Source organism: Hypanus sabinus, chromosome 11, assembly GCF_030144855.1.
Source record: "Hypanus sabinus isolate sHypSab1 chromosome 11, sHypSab1.hap1, whole genome shotgun sequence".
Classification (NCBI taxonomy): domain Eukaryota; kingdom Metazoa; phylum Chordata; class Chondrichthyes; order Myliobatiformes; family Dasyatidae; genus Hypanus; species Hypanus sabinus.
The window spans coordinates 8297420-8318676 of NC_082716.1; positions in this window are offsets into that span (position 1 = coordinate 8297420).

Consider the following 21257-nt stretch of genomic DNA (forward strand, 5'->3'; position numbering starts at 1 on the left):
TTGAGGGCCGATGTCACAACAGGAGACCCGTGTGTCATCAGGGGAGTCAGGATATCTGCAGCCGTGTGCCCAGTTTTTTGGGCACAGAGCCTGAAAAAGCGACATGGCGGATTTTTAACATCATAAACCAGCGTGTTGTTTGTAATGTATGTCGAACACCGGGTGAATGATGTAGTCTTTGGAGTACTGCAAGTCTTTGTCTTTCCTTTTGTTTTCCTCTCGCTTGAGGGCTCGATGGGGTAGGGGAGATTCTTGCATCCTGCTGCTTATGCGTGCCAGGGAGGGGAGCTGGGGGGGGGATATTTGGGGTTCTAACATTTAACTGTTGTTCATTCTTTGGGGTATGGCTTTCGTGGATGGTTATGAAGAAAAAGCATTTCAGGGTGTATATTGTATACATTTCTCTGACATTAAATTGTACCTTTGAACCTTTGAAATTCAAGTATACAAGATTCAGCTGGTCTCCTTTACCTATCCACCCCTAGCAGTCACCTATTCAGCAAGTTGCCATCAGGGAGACACTACAAGTCCATCACCACCAGGACTACATATCGCCTCTGACGGTAGCTGTCCAGCTTCTCAACAAAGCTCACTCAGGTGTAATACCTAACCATCCCTGAACAACATCCATTAAATCATCTTTCCTGCTCTCCTTGTTCTGTTGATAATTGAGTCTAATCGTAAGTTCATTTAAGTTTGATTACTGACATTTGCACAAGCGACCGTTATGCTAATTGTTGACTGCTATTGAGTTGTCTGTTATGGTATTAGAGTCATAGAGAAGTACAGCACAGAAACATGCTGAAACCACTTAAAATGCCTACTCTCATCGACAGGCATTGGGACTATAACCCTCAACACCCCAACCATCCATGTACCTATCCAAAATTCTCTTAAATGCTGAAGTCGAACTTGCATGCATCACTTGAGATGGCATTCATTCCACACTCTCAACCCAGTGAAGAAGTTTCCCCTCATGTTCCTCTTAACTTCCATACCTTTCACCCTTAACCCATGACCTCTGGGAAAAAGCTTGCTTGCATTTCTCCAATCTATCACCCTCATAATTTATGTATACCACTATCATCTTCCCTCTCAATCTTCTAAAGTATACAGTCCTAACCTATTCAACCTTTCCTTATAACTCAGGTCTTCCTGACCCGGCAACGTCCTTGTAAATTTTCTCCATACTCTCTCAACCTTGTTTACATCTGTCCTGTAGGTAAGTGACCTACAAAGTGACCGGTACTCCAAATCAGGCCTCACCAACATCTAATGCACCTTCAACTTAACATCCCATTTCCTGTACTGAATACATTGATTTATGAAGGCCAATGTGTCAAAAGCTTTCTTTACAACCCTACCTACCTGTGATGTCACTTCCAATGAATTATGGACCAGAATTCCCAGATCTCTTTGTTCTCCCACACTCCTCAGTGCACAACCGTTCACTGTGTAAAACCTACCCTATTTGATCCTACTGAAATGCAAAACCTCACACTTGTCTCCATTAAATTGTATCTGCCATTTTCAATCCATTTTTCCAGCTGATGCAGATCCTTTTGAAAGACATATGGCCTTCCTCGCTGTCCACTGCACCTCCCTATCTCAGTGTCATTGGCAAATTTGCTGATACAGTTAACCACATTATCATCCAGATCATTGAAATAGATGAAAATCAACAAAGGACCCTGCTCTGATCCCTATGGCTCACCACGAGCCGCAGGCCTCCAGTCAGAGAGGCAACCATCTACTACCACTCTCTGGCTTCTCCCACAAACCCAATGTCTAATCTGATTTGCTATTTCATCTTGAATGTCAAGCATCTGAACCCTCTTGACTAACCTCCCATGTGGAACCTTGTCAAATGCCTCGCTAAAGTCGATGTAAACAACATCGGCTGCTTTGCCTTTATGCATTTTCCTGGTAACTTCCTTGAAAAACTCTATAAGGTTGGTTAGACATGACCTACCACACATGAAGCTGTGATGACTATCCTTAATCAATTATGGTATATTTCACATACTGGCAATAAAATGATTCTGATTCTGATTAATTAATTGTTTTATTTATTTATTATTGTATTTGTAGTAATATTTTGTGTATTGCACTGTACTGCTGCTGCAACTTTTGCCATTTATGTCAATGATCATAAAACTGATTCTGATTCTGATATTCTCGTAATGCAGAAGACTGAGAGATGAAGCATCTCAGATTCTGAGGGGAATTTGCAGGCTCAGTTCTGAAATTACTTTGCAATTAGCTAGAGCTGTGAGATGTGGATTTCAAATAAGGTGGAAATAATTTCCGATGGAGATCATTGGGAATTTCTACTCTGAGTGCCAAATGAAATGGAGCCATTGAGTACACTCAAGATGGAAGTTGGCGGAAGCAAGGGTTATGGCACAAGGGAGAGAAAATAGTACCCTCAGGGTGTAAGGGTGTAATGAATACCCTACCACCACTAAGGTCTCGTCTCTAGGACAGTGAGATGTTTACAGTTTATTTATTTATCTGTTTATTGAGATACAGCATGGAATAGGCCCTTCCAACCATGCTGCCCAGCAATCCCCCGATTTAATCCTAGCCTACCTAATTGCGGGGATAAGTTTAATGACCATTTAATCTGCTAACTGCTATGTCTTTGGACTGTGGGAGGAAAGCTTAGCACCTAGAGGAAACCCATGCTGTCATGGGGAGAACATAAAATCTTACAGGCAGCGGCTGGAATATGCTGTTTACTATTTACCTTCATGCATTTAGAATTATATTTTATTAACTTATTTGTACTAATATTTTGTTTTATGTGCTGTGTGTGATATGTGGGTGCATCATAGTCCGGAGGAATGCTGTTTCATTTGGCTGTGTATGTGTACAGTCAGATGACAATAAACTTGAACTTGAGGGCAAATCTGGATCAGCCATGATCTTGTTGAATGTTAGAACAGGGGCTAACTCTCTTTGACATTACCATTGGGGAGGAGGTACTGGAGTCTGAAAATCCACAAGCAATGAGTCAAAAACAGTTCCTTCCTCTCTGGCATCAGATTGCATGAACCCACCACTTATTCCTTTTTTTTCATTATGCATTAATTTTGTAATTGATTGTACTTTTTATGCCTTTTTGCTCCGCATTGCCACTACAACACAACAAACTCCATGTCACAGAAGGCGTAAACCCTCCTGAGGAATCAGAATGTTTCTCTTGATAGAACTTAGCAAGCAGAGCAACATCTGTGGAGGCAAGAGGATGGTTAAGGTTTTGGGTCAAGACCCTGCATCAGGACTGTGCTCAAATTTAAATTTGTTGTTTGACGAAACACAGAAAACAACCAAACCAAACAGCATTCCTTCAGGGCAAAGATGTAAAACACCATACAACGGCCACACACCGCACACAGCACATACAGCACACATAACTACAATAGCAGAAAACAGACCGTCACAAAATAAATAAGACCATGAGACGTAGGAGCAGAAATAGGTAATTTGTCCCATTGAGGTTGCCCAGCCATTTAATCATGGCTGATCCATTTCCCTCTCAGCCCCAGTCTCTTGCCTTCTCCCTGTGTCCCTTCATTCGCTGACTAATCAAGACCCTATCAACCTCTGCCATAAATATACATAAACACTTTGCCTCCATAGCCCCCTGTTTCAACAAATTCCACAGATTCACCACTCTCTGGCTAAAGAAATTCCTCTTCATCTCCATTCTATCCTGTGGTATGCCCTCTGGTCCTAGATTCCTCCACCATAGCCCAAGTCCCTGAGTGGCAAGGCCTGAAGTCTGATGGTGTGTAAGATGTTGTCCTGGAGCCATGTTTCTGCAAGATTAAGGATGCAGCAGTTCCTCCTCTCACACTGAGTCAGGCATGAACAAATGTAGCCAGCTCCCAACTCAGCACAGATGTTTACCATGCCACACTCTCTCTGGCATCTCTCACTGGGTGGCCGCAACAGGTAATCCCGTGGCACGACAGCCTAGTCTGCACAAAAGAAATCAAAGCCAAGCACTCTCCCACCATCGGGGGTGGAGAGAGGATATAGCCACTGTGAAGAATAAAAGGGAGGGGTGAGACAGGGGGGCTGGTAGGTGATAGGTGGAACCAGGTCATCTGGGGAATGATGGAGCCAGGTGGAGGGAGGTGACAGGGTGAAATCTAGAGGCAGAGGCTCATGGGTGATGGGTGTGAGGGGTAATAGGCAGTGGAACCAAATGAGGGAGGTTTAAGAAGGGTAGGGCATGGTTAAATTGGCAAATTGGTTTATTATTGTCTCAAGTGCCAAAAAATCAGATCATCACAACTGTGCACTAAATACAAAGCAAAACAGTACAGAATGTGCAATAACGTGTTTGTCGTTACAATACTGTAACTGACTTGCTATTATGCAGTAACCTAAGTACTCATAAGAACTTTTCGGGGCTGCCACGTGCACTAGAATATGCAAAACCTAGATGAGCCTCTACAGCCACATAAGGACCCACCAACAGCCAGCCCCTTAGGAGAACATCGTACTCAACTCGAGTGATTGCACTACTCTTGCAGAGAAAGTGCAGCTCAGGCAGGTAATAAGGTGCAAGACAGATTGTGAAGTGAAGACTCCATCTTATTGTTCAGTAGTCTGAGAACAGTGGGATAGAAGCTGTCCTTATCCTGGTGGTACGTCCTTTCAGGCGTTTGTACCTTTAGCCCGATAGGAGAGGGGAGAAGAGAGAATGTCCAGAGTGAGTGGGATCTTTGATGACACTGGCTGCTTTACCGAGGCAGTGAGAAGTGTAGACAGAGTCCATGGAGGGGCAGCTGGTCTCCGTGAAGGGCTGAGCTGTGTCCACAACTCTGCAGTTTCCTGCTCAGCATCAGCAAAAACGACGAGCTGAATATCGACTACAGGAGGAAGAAGCTGGAGGTCCATGAGCCAGTCCTCGTTATGGGAAGATGTGGTGGAGGTGGCCAGCAGCTTCAAATTCCTTGGAATTAATATATCTGAGGATCTGTCCTGGGACCAGCACTTAAGTGTCATCACAAAGAAGGCACAACATCATCGCTACTTCCTTAGAAATGGGTCCCACGCCAAGCTGCTGCATTCAGTTGCCTTCTGCTGCCTTTCCTGCCATACATGGCAGAATATCCATTTCTTCAGTAATGAGCATGTGTATGTATTGTTTGTATCTTGTACTTAAGGTAGATATTACTGTTAATTTTGTAACTACGTTGTGGGGTAACTACACATCATATTCTAATTCAAGTATTAGGTTAACTTTGTTGGTGATTACAGGTGGTACTACATATGTTGGTGCCTAAAGAAAAGGAAACCTTCAGCCTCATTAGGGGAGAGAGATAGGGACTGCTAGAAGTTCACATTGGACAAGAATAAGCATGGATCTATTATTGTGTTTCTTTGTCGGTATTATTTTGTAAAAGTTGTCAGTTTTCTTTTCACTAATTTTTACTAACTTTTTTAGGTTCAATTTTTGACATCACACTGAATAAACACTATAGTGTTAGGCAAGTCAGCCATTTTATCTTTGGTCATAACCCATGTGTATAACAATGCACAATACAGAGTATCTTAACTTGTTGCATCACAGCCTGCTACGGAAATATCAATGCCCAGGAATGGAAAAGTCTGCAGAAAATAGTCAATACAGCCCAGACCATCACAGGAAAAGCATTCCCCACCATGGAGTATATTTGCATAAAATTCTGTCAGAAGGAAGCATCACTATCATCAGGGACCTCCAACACCCAGGTCATGCAATCTTCAATGCATTCTTTGCAATTGCATTTACGCAGGAGATGGATACAGTGTCTATAGAAATGAGGCAAAGTGGTATTAACTTCAGGAACCCTGTACAGATTACAGAGGAGGAGGTGTTTGCTACCTTGAGGCGAATCAGGATGAATATCCCCGGGGCTTGAGAAAGTGTTCCCTCAGACCCTGTAGAAGGCAAGTGCAGAAATTACTAGGGTCCTAGCAGAGACATTTAAAACATCCTTAGCAACAGGAGAGGTACCAGAGGACTGGAGGATAGCCAATGTTGTTACACTGTTTAAAAAAGTTTCTAGACAGAAACCAGGAAATCATAGGACAGTGAGTTTTTCATCATTGAAACATAGAAATCTACAGCACATAACAGACCTTTCAACCCATAATGTTGTGCCGACCATGTAACCTACTCTAGAGACTGCTTAGAATTTCCCTACCATGTAGCCCTCTATTTTTCTAAGCTTCATGTACCTACCTAAGAGGATCTTAAATGACCCTCTACCTCTACCACCTTCACTGGCAGTGCATTCCACGCACCCACCACTTTGAGAGAAAATTATTGCAAGGTATTCTAATATTCTAAGAGACCAGATGTATTAGTATTTGGATAGACATGGACTGATTAAGGATAGTCAGCATGGCTTTGTGCATGGTAGGTCATGTCTAACCAATCTTATAGAGTCTTCTGAGGGAAGAGGATAAAGGCAAGGCAGTAGGTGTTCTCTACATGGATATTAGTAAGGCATTTGACAAATTCATGCATAGAAGATTGGTCAAGGAAGCTCAGTCACTCAGCATTCAGGATGAGCTAGTAAATTGGATTAGACATTGGCTTTGTGGGAGAAGCTAAAGAGTGGTAGTAGACGGTTGCCTCTCTGACTGGAGGCATGTGACGAGTGGTGTGCTGCAGGGATCAGTGCTGGGTTCATCGTTTGTCATCTACCATCAACGATGTAGATGATAGTTAACTGGATCAGCAAATTTGTGGATGACAGCAAGATTGGAGGTGTAGTGGGCAGTGAGGAAAGCCATCATGGTTTGCAGAGGGATCTGGACCAGCTGGAAAGATGGGCTGAAAAATGGCAAATGGAATTTAATGCTGACAAGTGCAAGGTTCTGCACTTCAATAGGACCATCCTAGGCAGTGTAGGTCTTACACAGCTAAGGCTAAGGCACTGAGGAGAAAGGTAGAACAAAAGAATCTGGGATTACAGGTACATAATTTGTTGAATAGGTAAATAGGGTGGTAAAGAAAGCTTTTTTGCACATTGGCCTTCATAAATCAATGTATGGAGTACAAAAGATGGGATGTTCTGTTGAAGTTGTTTAGAACTTTTGTGAGGCCTAATTTGGAATATTGTATGCAATTTTTGTCATCTACTTACAGAAAAGCGATGTTCACTCCTGTCTTCATGATTGCTGAGGCTATGAAGACTGCCCTGGTTGCTGTGCTCCATGCCCGCTAATATGGTAAACTGATAAGCAAGGCTTTGGGTCTACTCTGGGCTGCTCCAGGGTTCGGATTTGAGGAATAAGTTTGGTTTGAAGCATTGTTGTTCACTTCAATTGCTTATATGATTTGTTGTTTTTTTTCCCTTTTTTTTCTTGCACATTGTGTATTGGTCTTTTAATTGCTTTTCTTTAGCTGGGTTCTTTTTGGTTTCTTACATTGTGTCTACCTGTATACCCATGGACACAGTCCATCTGGTCTTATGCTTCTGGAGAGGCTTCTTCTGGAGTTTGGTTAATTTGATGAAAGAATCAACTAATCAATTTTACCCTCACTGTACCTTGTTTTTCATCAATTTACCCAATATCAAGCCCACCTGTTTCATCTCCCTAATAGATGGTGAAGTAATATTTACTTAATATTTCTGCCATCTGTCTATCATCATCCAATCTGCTCTTAATTCACTTTCCAACATTTTATTACTCAATGCATCTGTAATTTCTTTGTAATGCTTGGTTTCCTCAATTCCTAATACAAGGGTGCATAATTTTAAGGTGATTGGAGGAAAGTGTATGTGGAATACCAGAGGTAAGTTTTTTTCTCAGAAAAAGGTAGGTCTCCAGAATGCCCTGTGATAGATTGTGGAAGAGGCATATACATTAGGGACTTCTAAGAGATTCTTAGATAGGCACATGGGTGGTAGAAAAATGGGGGCTATGTAGGAGGGATGTGTGGCAGGGTGGAGATACATCTCTACCAAAGGAGGTGTAGGGCTAGTCTGCTGGTCACCGTTGGGCAGGGTATCGCACCTGCTTAGCCCCCACCCCCCGATTGAGATCATGTGAACCGAGGGAGCAAGTGGTGGATGGTCGTATGAGCAGCTGGTGCATATCACAAGTCCTGGTTATGCAATCACTGACACCAGGCAGACAATCTCTGAAGAATATTGATAACGGCCAAGGTCACTGGTCTTGTAAAGTCACTGCCCAGAAGAAGGCAATGGCAAACCACCTCTGTAGAAAAATCTACTGAGAACAATCATGGTCTTGGAGCAACCATGATCACCTACCTCATATGACATGGCAGGTGATGACGATGACAAAGGAGAGAAAGGTCTATACTACATAATGCCATCAAAGATCCTTACAAAAGATTTTGAGACGCACTAACACCAGCATACTAAAGGAGGCCAACATGAGCAGCATCTCCACCCTGATGAAGCAACAGTAACTCTGATGGATCAGTTATGTCATCTGGATGCCTAATCACGTCTACCGTACAGATCCTTTACTCCCCGTTGAAGGTCAGTCAGTGAGCCCCGGGTGGGCAAAGGAAATTCGTCAAAGATAACATCAAAATCAGCCTGAAGAAATTCTACATTACATCTAAAAACTGGGAAGGCATTGCCTTCAATACATACATCTGGAGGAAATCTATTCAACAGGGAGCTGTGCGACATGAGGATGACCCTTCCTGTGCCGCAGAGAACAAGTGGCAACTGGGAAATGAGAGAGTGAACAAACAAAAGACTCAACGACGAACCACAGCCACCACTTACTCTTACCCACACTGCACCAGAATATGCCAATCCCAGACCAGCTTCTACAGCCACTTGAGGACCCACAAATAGACAACCACTTATTGACCCAAGTGATCGCACTACGACTATTATGTTACACTATACTGTTCGATGTTTGATGTTCTAACTCTCCCGTTGATCCCTACCTTGCTGAAGAAGTCTCAACATGATACAATAACTTGCCCATTTCCCTCCATAGATGCTGCCTGAATTGCTGAGTTCCTCCAGCATTTTGTGTGCTGATCCTGATTGTTAGTACATGCACACGCAGTCTCTTTTGTGTCCTCTGCCTTGCTAATTTTTTGTTCTCTCCTTATCACACCATATTCTCCCATTTGTACCTGCACATCCGCTGCCCATGTACCCTATATACTTCTCATTCGGTCTTCGACTATTCCCTCACATCTTTGTTCCTCCATCTAGAGCAACGGTTCTCATCCTAGGGTCTGCTAACCCCTTGCTTAATGGTATGAATCCATGGCACAAAAAAGGTTGGGAACCCCTGAGCTAGAGCCATTGCTATTGGTTATTATGGTGAAATAACATTGATGCCCTCATTGTTGCTAAGCAATGCTATTGGTGAAGGATGTTGTGGTGGTATACCATTGGTGTCTTCATTGTCACTGAGCAATACTATTAGTGAAGGATATTGTAGTGGAATACCATTGGTACCCTCATTGTCACTGAGCAATGTGATTGGTGCTGTTTTGATGGTGCCATGCAATTTGATTGGTCATGGAGTGACCATGCACAGCTATTGGTCCAATTCTAGTACAGTTCTATTGGTAAAGACTCTGCTGCTGTTGCTAATTCTATTGGATTTCTGTCATTATTCCTCCAATCATGGAAGTTGTATTACTTCACAGAATTCCTGTTAAACTGAGCAATTTTTAAGGAGGAGCCACTTCTTGCATTGAAATATGATAAGTATGATGAATTATTAAAATTAATTTCACTATGACCTAGTTACAATTTTCATTTTAATTCTCTTTGAAGAAGATGTGGATATTCAGTTTCATTTCATTTTCTGTGCATTTCCAGCCAACCCTGCAATTTTGTTTAAAATTCGAATCACTTACTGGCAGAAGAGCTTTTCATCTCTGCTCAACATCTTGTCCTAATATGCGAAAAAGTGAATTACATTTTAATGCAAACATATTAAACGTTATAGTTATTAAAAAGATATTAAAGCAGTCTCAAATATTCTCTTTAGAAATATATATGATGAATTGTTTTGTTCATTTATTGCAGGATATGGGTAATGATATGACAGGAAACATCCTGATATGGGTAATGATATGACAGGAAAAATTAACCAACTAGCCGGAATGTCTTCGGATCGCGGGAGGAAGCTGGAGCACCCGGAGGAAACCTATGTGGTCATGGAGAGAATGTACAAACTCCTTACGGGCAGTGGTGAGAAATGAACCTCGATCTCCTGTACTGTAAAGCATTGTGCTAACCACTAGGCAACCATGCAAGGTGAGTGGGGAAAGTTAAGGGGGAGGACGTCAGAGGTAACTTCTCTACACAGAGTGGTGAGTACATGGAGCGCACTGCCAGGGGTGGTGGTAGCAGTAGATCCGTTAGGGATATTTAAGAAACACTTAATTGGTGCATGGATGATAGAAAAGTGGAGGGTTGCATAGGAGTAACATACTCATAATGCTGGAGTAACTCAGCAAGCCAGGCAGCATGTTCTGGAAAAGAGTAAACAGTTGACGTTTTGGGACAAGACTCTTCATCGGGACTGGAAAAAAGAATGAGAAGTCAGAGTAAAGAAGGTGGGGGGAGGGGGGAAGAAATACAAGGTGGTAGGTGACAAGTGAAATTGGGGGTGAGGTGTGAAGTAAAGAGCTGAGATGTTGATTGGTGAAAGTGATAACGGGCTGGAGAAGGGGGAATCTGATAGGAGAGTGTGGAGCACCATGGAAGAAAGGGAATGGGGAGGAGCACCAGAGGGAGGTGATGGGCAGGTAAAGAGATAAGGTGAGGGAGGGAAACAGGAATGGTGAGGTGGGGGGGTGGGTCCATCGCCAGAAGATTGAGAAATCAATGTTCATGGTATCAGGTTGGAGGCTACCCATATGGAAAACAAGGTTTTGCTCCCCCAGTCTGAGCGTGGCCTCACTATGGCAGCAGATAAGGCCATGAATGGATGTGCTGACATGTCCAGCCTCTGCAGATTTCCTCATGTTTGCGGTTATGTAGGAGAGAAAGGTTAAATTGATCATAGAGTTGGTTAAAAGGTTAGCACAACATGATGGACCAAAGGGCCATCACATTGAAACAGTCCACTGTCCCTGCAGGCTTCAGGGTAGCTACCATCTTGTGCCCAAGAAAGTGATGGTGACTGGCCTAAATGATTACTGCCCGTGGCACTGATCCCAACAATCGTGAAGAGATTCGAGTGGTTGGTAATGGTTCATATACAAGGTATCTTCCGGTTATACAGGATCCTTTCCAGCTCGTCTACCACTAAATCCACTGATGACACAATTGCTTTAACCCTCCACTCCATCCTGTCACACCTAGATAATGATGTCTCATATGTCAGGAGGCTGTTCATCAACTCCAACGTGGTGTTTAACGTGATCGTCCCTCAGAGGCCGGTGGGTAAACTGTCCTCATTGGGACTCTATCTCCTCTCTGTAGCTGAATCTTGGACGTCTTGATGAAAGGGCCCCAGTCAGTCTGAGTTGGCAATAACATCTCAAGATCCTTCACGCTGAGCACTGATGCCCAGCAGGGCCATGTGCTCAGTCCACTGATGTTCACTTTGCTGATTCACTACTGCCCTGCCAGATTCAACTCAAACCACATCATTAATAGTACAGTGGTTGGCCTCTTCAGCCAACAACGATGAGTCAGCATACTGAAAGGAGGTAGGGAGGCATGTCTCCTGAGTCTCAACGTGGACATTGAGCCTTAGGCTCCTCCAGTGGGCTCACAGAGATTCACAGACCTAGCTCTGCCCAACAGGCCTTGGCTTCTGGATTTCCATTTCGAACTCTGGGCCTTGATCCCCAGCATCAACCCTAGGAAATGACGATCACTGAACATTAGGCCTCAAGCTCTGGACCCACTGGTGATTGAATCCTGAATTTGAGGAACTCAAACTCGTCTCACTGATTCAGAAACCCAGAGTCACCTGACCTCATTCCTTCTGCCCACCACAGAATTTTGGTTGGCAGAGAAACATGCCAAAGATCTTTACTGCAGTCTCTGTATGGTGATGGTGCTGTGGTTAAGGCACTGGGCTAGTAATCTGTTTAAATTACATTACGGCAGCTGTCGATTTTTATTTCAATTACTATTCTGGAACGTAACAAGAAATAACCATCTGTAACAGTAAGCAGAAACGTACTGGACTGTTGTAGAAGTCCATCTGTTTCATGAATGTCCTTAAGGGAGGAAGCCTTCAGTCTTCCGTTGTGGTTGAATATGAAATAAAGATCTGCTTTGTTTGTCACATCGAAACACATAGTGAAATATGTAATTTGCATCAGCGACCAGCACGGTCGGAGGATGTGCTGGGGGCAGCCCACAAGAGTCACCACACTTCTGGCAAAATCGTAGCAGGCCCACAACTTACTAACCCAAACCCATACGTTTTTGGAATGTGGGAGGAAATGAGACGATACAGAGGAAACCCACACAGTCATGGGGAGCAGGTACAAACTCTTTACAGACAGCAACAGGGATTGCATCCGGATCGCTGACTGTGGGCACTGTAAAGTGGTGCATGAACTATTACACTACGTGCAGGTGGATTAACCACCGGGTTTAAGAGGAACTGATGTCTGTCAATAAATGCTAGCCGTACCAATGAAAGAGAGAGCATATACTCAGTGGCCATTTTATTAGGTACACGTTACCTGATGCTTATTAATGCAACTATCTAATCAGCCAATCAGGTAGCAGCAACTTAATGCATAAAACATGCAGACATGGCCAAGAGGTTCAGTTGTTTTCCAGACCAAATATCAGAATGGGAAAGAAATGTGGTTTAAGTGCCTTTGGCTGTGGCACCAGACGGGGTGGTACGAGTATCTCAGAAACTGCTGATCTCCTGGGACGTTCATGCAAATCAGCCTCTAGATTTTACAGAGGATGTGCAAAAACTGAACACATCCAGCAAGTGGCAGTTCTGCGGGTGAAAATGCTTTGTTAATGAGAGAGATCAGAGGTGAATGGCCAGACTGGTGCATGCTGACAGGAAGCTAACAGAAACTCACCTGCATCTCCTCCATTTCCTGAACATCCCCACTCAACCTATCTTCCCACCACCTTAACAGTTCCTTTTGCCTTATCTACCACCCCATCAGACTCCACATTCAACGTGTTACCTCTACAACTTCTGCCATCTCCAAAGAGATCCCAGTACTAAACGTATCTTTCCCTTCCCCTCCCCCCCTCCAATTTCCATAGGAAACTCACCCCCCGTGATTTCCTTATCCATTTGACTCTCACCACTAACGTCCATCCTGACAATTACCCCTGCAAGTGGACTGTGTTATACCTGCCTTTACACCTCCACCCTCACCTTCGTTCAGGCCCCCAAACAGTCCTACTAGGTGAGGCAACACACTACTGTAATCTGCTGGGGTCATCTATTGTGTCTGGTGCTCCCGATGTGGTCCCCTCTAAACTGGGGAGACCTGTCATAAATTAGGGGACCGCCTCATCATGTACGTCCACTCCATCTGCTCATCTGCTACAAATAGAACTTCTCGGTGGTCAAACATTTTAATTCTGATTCCTCTTCCCTTTCCAAAATGTTGGTCCATGTCCTCCCCTTGTGCCAAGATGAGGCTACCCTCAAGGTGGAAGAGCAACACCTTATATTTCATTTAGGTAGCCTCCAACATGATGGCATGAATATTGATTTCTGCTTCCGGTAAAAAAAATCCACCCCCTTTCCCCACTAACCTTCTACTTCTTCTCAGCTGCCTATCACTTCCCACACTGGGTCCCCTCCACCTTTCCTTTCTCCTACAGTCCACTCTCCACTCCTATCAGATTCCTTCTTCTCCAGCCCCTGACCATTCCCACCCACATAGCTTCACCTATCATCTTCTAGCTAGCCTTCTTCCCCTTCTCCCATCTTTTTATTCTGACATCTTCCCCCTATCTTCACAGCCCTGAGGAAGGGACTTGGCCTGAAATGCTGATTGTTTATTCACTTCCACAGATGCTGCCTGACCTGCTGAGTTCCTCCAGTTTTGTGTGAGTAATTGAAATAGCCACACATTACAACAGTGGTATGAGGAGTAGCTTCCCTGAACACATAATACTTAGAACATCAAAATGGATGGACCACAAGCATAGATTCAGTGGCCACTTTATTAGGTACAGAACATAACTAATAGTGTGGCCACTGAGTGTACGAAAAGGTGTATCACTGAGAGCAACATGAGTGAATCTGCAGATGCTGGAAATAAATAAAAACACAAAATGCTGGCAGAACTCAGTGGGCCAGACGGCATTTATGGGAGGAGGTAGTGATGACGTTTCGGGCCGAAACCCTTCATCAGGAGTGAAGTAACATGGGATGGTCAAGGTGGGGATAAGAAGTGGGGGGAGGGATAAAGTAGAGAGCTAGGAAGTGATAGGCTGGAGGGAAATGGGCTGGGGGAAGGTGGAGAATTATGGGAAATAAAAGAGAAAGGAAGGTAGGGCTGGGGGGAGATTATAGTGAGGGGGGAAAAAGAGAGAGAAAGAAAACCAGACTGAAATAATAGATAGGGATGGGGGTAAGGTGGGGGCAGGGGTATCAACGGAGGTCTGTGAGTTGAATGTTCATGCCGGCAGGAAGGAGGCGACCTAGGCAGGGGATAAGGTATTGCTCCATCGACCTGCGTGTGGCCTCATCTTGATGGTAGAGGAGGCCATGGACAGACATGTCGGAGTGGGAGTAGTCTGTGGAATTGAAGTGTGTGGCCACAGGGAGATCCCGCCACTGCTGGAGGACTGAGTGTTGGTGTTCAGCGAAACGGTCTCCCAGTCTGTGGCGGGTCTCCCCAATGTATAACTTTATCCCTCTTTCTATCTACTTTATCCCTCCCCCCACTTCTTATCCCCCCTTGACCATCCCATGTTACTTCACTCCTGATGAAGGGTTTTGGCCCGAAACTTCGTCACTACCTCCTCCCATAGATGCTGTCTGGCCTGCTGAGATCTGCCAGCATGTGTTTTTATCACTGAGTGTATGAGTTCTTGTTGGAACATAGGAGAGACAACAATGGCAGCATGGAGATATGTCTCTACCAAAGAAGGTGTAAGGCGCTTCTTCCCTCCGCAAGCCTGCAGATCACCCTTGGTCAGGGTGTAGCACCTGTTTAGCACCCCCTCCGGTCAAGGTCAAGTGAAGCCATGGGAGCAGGTGATGGGTGGTCGTATGAGCAGATGGTGCAAATCTCAAGTCCTGGTTATGCAAATTCCAGCAGACAATCTCTGAAGAGTATTGCTAATGGCTGGGGTCACCTGCTTTTAAAGACACGGCCCAGGAGAAGGCAATGGTAAACCACTTCTGCAAAAATATTTGCCGAGAACAGTCATAAAACCATAAGATATAGGAGCAGAATTAGGCCATTTGGTCCATCGATTTTGCTCTGCTATTTCATTATGGCTGATCCAATTTTTACTCTCAGCCCCAATCTCTTGCCTTCTCCTGTACCCCATCGTGTCCTGACAAATCAAGTATCTGTCAACCTTTGCCTTAAATATACATAGCTACCTGTGGCAAAGACCTCCATAGATTTATCACCCACTGGATAAAGAAATTCCTCCTCATCTCCATTCTAAAAGAACACCCCTCTATTCTGAGGCTGAGTCCTCTGGTCTTACACTCTCCCACAACAGGAAACTTCCTCTCCACATCCGCTCAATCACACCATTCGATAGGTTTCAATGAGGTCACCGCTCATTCCTCTGAATTATAGTGAATACAGGCCCAGAGCCATCAGACTTTCCTCATATAACAAGCCATTGCATCCTGGAATTATTTTTGTGAACCTCCTTCAAGCCCTCTCCAGTTTCAGCACATCCTTTCTAGGATAAGTGGCCAAACGTGCTAACAACAGAATGCTAACATTGTATTTGCCTTTCTCACCACAAACTCAACCTGCAAATTAACCTTTAGGGAATCTTGCAGAAGGACTCCCAAGTCCCTTTGTGCCTCAGTATTTTTGTATTTTATCTCCATTTAGAAAATAATCAACCCTTTCATTTCTTCTGCCAAAGTGCATGACCATACACTTCCCGGCTCTGTATTCCATCCACCATTTCTTTGCCCATTCTCCTAATCTGTCTGGGTCCTTCTGTAGCCTCTATACTTCCTCAAAACTATCTGCCAATCCACTTACCTTCATATGGTCTGCAAACTTTGCAACAAAGCCATCAATTCCATCATCCAAATCATTGACACGGAGACTATGATCACCTACATCATACAACATGGCACACAATGTTGACGATGACAATGAGAACATAGAATGTAGATCATTTCAGCACAGTGCAGCGCATGATGTTGTGGCGATCTTTTAACCTACTCTAACATCAACCTCACCTTTCGCTCCTATCTAGCCTCCATTTTCCTATCATTCATGTACCTATGTAAGAACAGGGCAAGTTTGTTACACAGAGAGTGGTGGGTGCCTGGAATTTGCTGGTAATGAATACGAAGACATTAGAGGTGCTTAAGAGGTTTTTGGTAGGTACATGAATGCTTAAGGAATGGACATTTGGTGGGCAGAAGGGATTAGTTTAGTGAGGCATTTAATTATGAGACTAATTAGTTCAGCAAAACCACATGGACTGAAGTTCCTGTTCCTGTGCTGTACATTCTTGTACTCTGCACCGCTCAATCTGCTGAGTTCCTCCAGCAAATTCTTTCTTATAGCTTTTGCAGCACATTTTTATTATATTTAAAACTAGGCAATAAATTTACTCACAGCGAACTCCCAAAGCCAGGAACCTCTCTTAATAATGTTAGTCGAGAGATTAATATTGAACGAGAAGATCTTCTCACTTTCATCAAACATTTGGTTGCAGTGTTCTTTGCACGTGGTCGTTCAGGCAGCATCTCAGTTTGCGCTTCGTTTAAAATCTGGGAGGGTGTGGCTCTCTATGAACAAAGTATTTACAGAGCAGCACACAAAATGCTGGAGGAAATCAAATGGTCAGTCAGGAAGCAAATGGCTGGTTGATATTTTGGGTCAAGTCTCTTCATCACGACTAGATTCAGAAGGAGATAGCCTGGATAAACAGGTTGGGAGAGGGGGTGCAGCAGAAACTGGCCAGTGATAGGCAAGATTGAAGTGAGAGATAAATAGACAGATACACTCAGTGGCCACTTTATTAGGCATCTCCTGTACCTAATAAAGTCACTACTGAGTGTATGATTGTGGGGGTTTTTTTCCTGCTGCAGCCATCCACTTCAAGGTTCAAAGTTTTGTGCATTCAGACACATCACTGTCACTGACCTTCAAATGTGGAACGTGGAGTGGAGGCTTCACCTCTAACTCTCCCTTAAACCTAATCTGACCTCTAGCTCCCCCATATCCCTGTCCATAAACCCTAATCTGATCACCCCCCTTCCTCCCCTCTCTGACCCTAAAACTGTTTTTATGAACCCAAAAAACAACTGATTCTGAGCTTTGGCCTAGACAGAAACCGTAGCTTGGCACCATTTTTTTCCTTCCAGTCCTGATGAAGAGTGTATGCCCGATATGTTGACTGCTCATTTCTCTTCGCAGATGCTGCTAGACATACTCAGTTCCAGCATCTGTCATCTTTCTTGTGGATGCTGAAGGGTCATAAGGCTAGAGGAGGTGACAGAGACAAAGAGGAGGGAAGCAGAGGAGGGTCATGTGGAACACGATGACAATTTGAAAAGTGACACTTGGCTTAACTGCAAAAGCAACATGCGAAAGTGAGTGAGACAATGATAGAAACATGGAGAGATAAACCATCACCAATTCCAATATAATTGTACGATCACTGCTGAATGGAGTAAAGGATAGAACAGTGACGGCTAATAACTAGTAAACTAGTAAAGATGTGGATTGTGCTAATGTGGTAACAGGGAACCGCAGACTAAAGTAGACACGAAAGACAGAAGTGACAAGTTTCAGGAACTTCACTAATTATGTCATTGTGCACAACCATTATTGTAGCAAAAAACTGGATTTACTGCTAGACCTGTGGATAATCATTTTCTCCTGTAATTCTGTAATCTCATTGCTGCCATCAAGGAGGAGGTACAGGAGCCTGAAGGCACGCTCTCAACAATACAGGAACAGCTTCTTCCGCTCTGCAATCAGATTTCTGAATGGATAATGAGTCTACGAGCACTACCTCACTATGTTTTCTTTTTTTTTGCTTTTTGCACTACTTATTTAATTTAAGTTTCACTGGTAACCTTGTCAACGGAGAATGTAAAAGATATACCAAGTTCATGCTCAGACAGATCAGCTTTGTCTGGTCTACTGGTGTACACCAGATTTTAATAAATTGCACAGTATTTCTAACACCATATGATCTTTCAGTTTGCTCCTACACTAAACCACCCCCTTTTGACCTTATAATGAAAGGAATCACCTTGAACTGACTCCCTCGAGTTTTTGCTTCCCTTTTCCTGGGATAAAAAAACTTTTGGCCTGGACTGTTCTATGTGAGAGGAGAAAGAACATATCACAGGCCCTTTGGTCCACAATTCTATGCTGAACTAATTAAAATAGTAATCAAACTAATCTCTTCTGCCTACACAATTTCCATATCCTTCCATTTTCCTAACATTCATGTGCCTATCTAATCATCTCCAATATTTAGGATGGTGGTGACTTTAACCGAGGCACTGCAGAAGTTCTGGCGCAGGCAAGAGAATTTTTCGAAGTGTGCTTCTATTCTGATAACTCCATAAACAAACATATTGAAATAGACGCCATCTATGAACCCCTAAGAGCCAAAGAAATACAAGCCAATAGAATTCAAAGGTCCACTGAAGGGGTAGCCAATCAGGATTGAGGCGAGTGAACCTATATAGACACGAGCACTCCCAGGGAGAAACAGCAACAACTGCGCACTGAGGATGTCACCTCGACTGGTGATGAAGCATCTGCTGTTAATTGCCAAGCCTGGTAATGTCAAAGTCTCCATTGTTACTGCCTTTCCCACCCCACCCCAGGCAGCACATTCCTGGCACCCACTACCCTTTTCTTGATTGCAATAAAATTTGGAAAATTTCCCATTTTGTTAGATCAGCTTTGAATGCATTCTCCACAGGATCCTGTATAATTCTGCTAAGTTGCCTTTACCCTTGGACCTTGATTTTTTTTAAAAATTGCTATTCTGTGGCTCAGTAGTGTATGGTTAGCGCAAAGTTTTACAGAGCCAGCAATCGCATGTTAAGGTTCAGTACCTGCCGCTCTAGGTAAGGGGTTTGTACATTCTCCCTGTGTCTGTGTGGGTTTCATCCCCATGCTCCAGTTTCCTCCAATATTCCAAAGTCGTACCGGTAAGGGTTAGGCAGTTGTAGACGTGCTATGTTGGCACCAGAAGCACTCGAGGGATGCCCCAGCAGCACATCTCAGACCGTGTTGGTCTTTGACACAACATGAAGCAAATATTTTTTGATATTTTGATTCATAGGTAACAAATAAAGGGAATCTTTAAAGCTGAAGCTAGGATTGTACATCTAGGGAGTTGGACAATCCACGCCAGGGCTGCGTAAAAAGAGTGACTTTTTAATCAGGATTTCAAAGGCAGAATTCCGTGGCAGTTTCTCTGAGTTGAGGAACAACCAGTCAGCAAGAGGCATTGTGTAAAAAGAGTTCAAGATTTAAAAAGCAGAGATTCGAGCCAGATTTTTCTGAGTTGGACAATCCATACCAGGAAAGGAGCTACTTTTTTAACCAGGGCGGCGATGGAGATTTCCAAGGCAGAGTTTCACGGCAGTTTCTCCGAGTTGAGCAGTGACCAATTTGCAAGAGGGATTCATTAGAAAGGCCCAATAAAAATTAGCACAGGGGCAAGTAGAATGGCTATTGTTTTAGTGCATGCCAGTCTTTAGAGTGGCCTTGGTAATGTAGATTGTCTTGTAAGTTGCCCTATCTGAGTTATTTGTTCATTTGTCCTCTATTAGTGAACAGGATACTGAGAATAGCTCTAGAAGCAGTGTTCTGTAATCTGTGTGGGATGTGTGAAGTCTGGCAGACTGGAGGTCTCCCAGATAAACACATCTGCACCAGGTCCACCGAGCTGCATCTCCTGAGAGAACGGATTAAGGAACTGGAACTGCAGCTGAAAGACTTTCAATACATACGGGAGAATGGGGACCTACAGGGAGGTAGTCACTCCTAGGTTACAGGAGACAGGTAATTGGGTGACTGTCAGGAGAAGCAGGGGATTTGCACAGACAGTGCCAAGTACACATGTGACCGTTCCCCTCAATAATAAGTATAAAACTTTGGGTACTATTGAGGGGTCAACCTGTCGAGGGGAGCCACAGTGACAGGCTATCTGGCTCTGAGTCGGATGCTGTGACTGAGAAGAACAGAGAGGTGAAGAGGACTGCAGTGTTGATGGAAGATTCTCAGTCAGAGGAATGGAGATGAGGTTCTGTGGGTATGATAGACACAGCTGGACAGTAGGTTGCCTCCCTGGTGCCAGGATCAGGAATGTCTCAAATTATGTCCATGGCGTTCTCAAGGGCAAAGATGAGCAGCTAGAAGTCTTGGTACATATTGACACCAATGTCATAGGTAGACAACGTGAGAGGTCCTGAAGAGAGATTTTAGAGAACTAGGTAGAAAGCTGAGGAACAGGACCTCCAGGGTAGTAATCTTTGGATTGCTGCCTGTGCCACACACCAATGAGGGAAAGAATAGGGTGATTTGGCAAGTGAACGTGTGGCTGAGGAACTTGTGCAGGGGCCAGGGGTTTAGATTTATGAATCATTGTGATCTCCTCTGGGGAAGGTATGACCTATATAAAAAGGATTTGTTACACCTGAACCAGAGGGGGTCCAATATCCTTGTGGGCAGGTTGACTAGAGTTGTTCGGGTGGGTTTAGACTGATTTGGCAGGGGGAAGGAGCTAGAGTGGTAATGCAGAGGATGAGGTAGTGGGTTTACATAAGAACATAAGAAATAGGAGCAGGAGTCGGCCATCTGGCCCATCAAGCCTGCTCTGCCATTCAATAAGATGATGGCTGATCTGGCAATGAACTCATTTCCACCTATATGCCTTTTCCCCATAACCTTTAATTCCAAAAAAATCCCTCCAACCTTGTTTTAAATATATTTACTGGTGTAGCCTCTACTGCTTCATTGGGCAGAGAATTCCATAAATTCACCACTCTCTGAGAAAAGCAGTTTCTCCTCATCTCCGTTCTAAATCTACTCTGCCAAATCTTGAGGCTATGTCTCCTAGTTCTAGTCTCACCTACCAGTGGAA